Below are 3,711 nucleotides of genomic sequence, written 5' to 3'. Positions count from 1 at the left end.
TGTCTTGAATCTAAATTGTGTCTTGCCTCTTTAATGATTGTTTCTTCTCATAGTTATAGTTTTTGTTTTAGCTTGTTTTCCCTCATATCAGGATCTTGAATCGTTATAGAAAGGTAGCTTACGAGCTTGAGCTACCTGCAGATTTGACATTAGTGCATCCAGTGTTCTATATGTCCTTGTTAAAGAAGTGTATTAGTGACCCAGCTGTCATTTTCCCTTTAGAAAACTTAGATGTTCAGAACAACCTTTTTATGAAGAACTCCATTTGAAATCCTTGATCATCAAATTCATAGACAGAGGAACAAAGAAGTTTCTTTGGTCAAAGTTCTTTGGTGGAATCAGTCTATAGAGGGACCTACTTGGGAAGCAGAAGCAGATATGCGAACCAAGTACCCTCACTTTTTCTCTGCAAACTCAGATTCAGTTCGAAGAAACAGTTTTTCCTTAGATTATCTCTTTTTCATTCTCAGTTCCAGCCATATGATCATATTCATATTATTGCATGCTTTCACGAATTGGCTGAGGCAGTCACCATGTTTAGACTCAGTTATAAAATCATATTTTAGTTGTGCATATTCAGCATGTATTCTTAGTACCTCCGTAATACTCAGAATACATGTAATATTCTGCATGTATTCTTAACCAGACTTATTTGTGGACGAATGTTCTCAAAGGGGAGATATTGTAAAACCCCGTAAGTTCTTAGATCATTTCAGCTCACTCTTACATGCTAAAGGGGTCCAATACTTATAAAATTTTACTAAGTGTTAAACTTAGTCATTTCCAAAATCTCTTAAACTCCTATGATTTTAATTTCGACCTTCCTGGCCTTAGAACGCTGATTTGTAAGTTGATTTATGACCGGGATGGTCGATAGCATATCTCGGGTGAGTTTTGGATTTTACGTTCGATGTTTGAGTCATGTTTGGATGGTCAAAATAGAAGACCAACACGATATAGTTGCGTCACGCCAGGAATCACGGTGAAAGGGTCTAATGTGATGCGTTGCATTTTACATCATAAAATCGATGCGCTGCGTCGGTTATCACGTTGGGTGCCTAATTCATTTTAATGATTTACAGGTCCAGGAGGGTATTTCAATCTTTTTCCCTCACTTTATCTCAGCCATAACACAAGATTAGGGTCTCAAAAGAGCATTATTTGTCTCTTATTTCATATTTTGACTCAATTGAAAACATTTTCTCTCAAGAACAAACCCTAGCCCCTTCAACTTTCAAGATCAATTCTCAAAAAATCCACTAAAACCTTTCAAGAATTCTTCAATTAAGGTATGTGTGATGTTTATCCATGGTTTCCTTTCACTATGGAGTTCAAGAACCTATTTTTATGTTTTGAATCATGAATTTACATGCTTACAATAAATTGTCTCCATAAATCTTTATGGTTTTCGATTATACATGATGTTTACAAGGAGTTATTGTTGGAATTAAACTTTACACATTGGATTTATGATGTTTTCATGTTAAATCCCTAGTTTATGGTTTAGTATTATAGCCATGTGAATAATCATATGTTTTAAACTATCCTCATGCTTTAAATCATGACCCTCAAGTGTTTGATGAAATACCTAAGTAATGATTTTGGGGCAATGCTTACCTATTATGGTTTTAAATGATCTCATGTGTTCTTATTGATATTTCTATCGAGTCCTGGGGGTTATGAATACCCAAAAACTTAGTTGTTTACATAGTCAGTTACCGGATTTTCATAATGGTTTGTATATAAACCATAAATAATAATAGTTCAGTCAGTTATCATAACTAGTTAAGCTAAGATCAGTCCAGAAATCATTGTCTTTCAGTTGAGAGTAGGATTTAGCACCAAGCGAATACAGGATGGCGGCTTCTTCATTAGTTAGGCGGAGTCATTAGTAGCAGTCCCTGTATTCCAGACTACGTAGCCAGCATAGGTTATGAGGAATCACCCGTCAATTTAGGCTTGACTACCTCCCAGGGGTCACCCATCAGATTAGGCTTGACTAGGCCCAGGCCTGACTTTCTATTTTTTTAGCAACTTAGTGGACCCACACAACCATTGTCAGTATTCATGGCAAGGTACTGACACCCCTTCTAACTAGGGTTACAGGTTGGACACCCAATCAGTTCAGAGTGGGGCATGTCGATTAGATAATACCTCTCACAGTCTCAGTCCAGTAATCAGTACAGAATTTAGTTCATGTTACTTGACCTTGGCATACAGATTATCAGCTATTCAGTTATCAGATTTCAGTATTTCAGTTTCACAGATTATTTCAGAAAGATTACATGCTTGGTCTTACACTTTCTATAGTTCAGTTTTCCTGCATATTTGCTTAGTTATCTCATATTATTCAACCAATTATTACTTTGTGTTCAATTAACCCATGTATTTCAGCCTAACCTTATCTCATATACTATTACATTTGAAGTACTAATTGCATACTTATTTCTTGCGCTATGATGCCTTATATCATAGGTTTGGATGCTTAGTTTCTCAACCAAGCTTAGACAGGATCAATTAGCCAGCATCAATAGTAGTGGTGAATCCTCATACTTTAAGGATAAGTTTATCTTATATTCAGTTTTGTCAGTAGTTCAGTTATTTAGTCAGTCGGAGTTAGTTGGGGGCTTATCCTATCAACTCCATAGTTAGTCAGTTTTAGAGGTTTTTAGACATTTAAACATATAGACAGTTGTTCAGTTGTTTTTTCCAGTATTCTTAGTACGTTTTCAAACATTCAAAACTATGATTCGGTATTTTTATCAGTATTCAGTTTTCTAAAACCTTATGGCATCTTTATATTACTTCCGCATATGTCTTTTATTTTTTGTATATTATTTAGTGCTCACAGCAGGTACTAGATTATGGATTAGCTTACTAGATCATGGATTAGCTTGTGCTCTTTCGAGATCGTAAGCACCGTGTGGAGACTAGGGTGTATTTTTGGGTCGTTACAAAATCTCCCTACTAGATCTGAAATACTACATGAGTATCAGAAAGTTGCCAAGATATATTGGTAAACGTAGAAATCTTAAGACACTTGATATATCCTGCTGCTCAAGCTTGGATTGCTACTAGAGGAACTCAACATGATAGATTCTTTGAATGTTCTAAGAATTGATGGCATCGGTATAAACCAAATACTCTGTACCACCATGACTGAAAATCATTACAAGCATTATTTTCAACTAGGAGTGATTGAGTTTCACTCATGTAAGTTGTAGAATTGGAGTGTTTTTTTATTCAGCTTTTGTATAGTTAAAAGGCCTATTTGTGGACGGTCAAACTTATAATGTGTCTTTTTTAATTAGATGGCAGCATCTGCGCGGATTACTAATCCACGTAGGAGCGATTGAGTTTCACACATGTAAGTTACAGAATTGGAATGTTTTTCTACTTAACTTTTATATTATGCACTGCAAAGTCAAAGGTCATAGTTATAATTTGGTGTCAAGTTAAAGGTCATGTTTATGTATTATGCCAATAGAAAATTATTCTTGCCCTAACCTTGTTTTCCTAGCAATGTTTGTAAATTGCAATTTTCTTTTTGATTTTAAGATTAAGTCTTAAACTTAAAATTTATAATTTCACATTTGTAGCTTCGTCTCTTCCTCTTGTGGGAAATGAAATACTTATACTAATACTACTAATACACATAGAAACCATACTATATTAATACTAAGTAGGTGTTTGATCATAATTTTTTTTTTT

This window comes from Capsicum annuum, unplaced genomic scaffold (genome assembly GCF_002878395.1).
Source record: "Capsicum annuum cultivar UCD-10X-F1 unplaced genomic scaffold, UCD10Xv1.1 ctg5351, whole genome shotgun sequence".
Lineage (NCBI taxonomy): Eukaryota > Viridiplantae > Streptophyta > Magnoliopsida > Solanales > Solanaceae > Capsicum > Capsicum annuum.
This window is presented reverse-complemented; position numbering follows the sequence as displayed.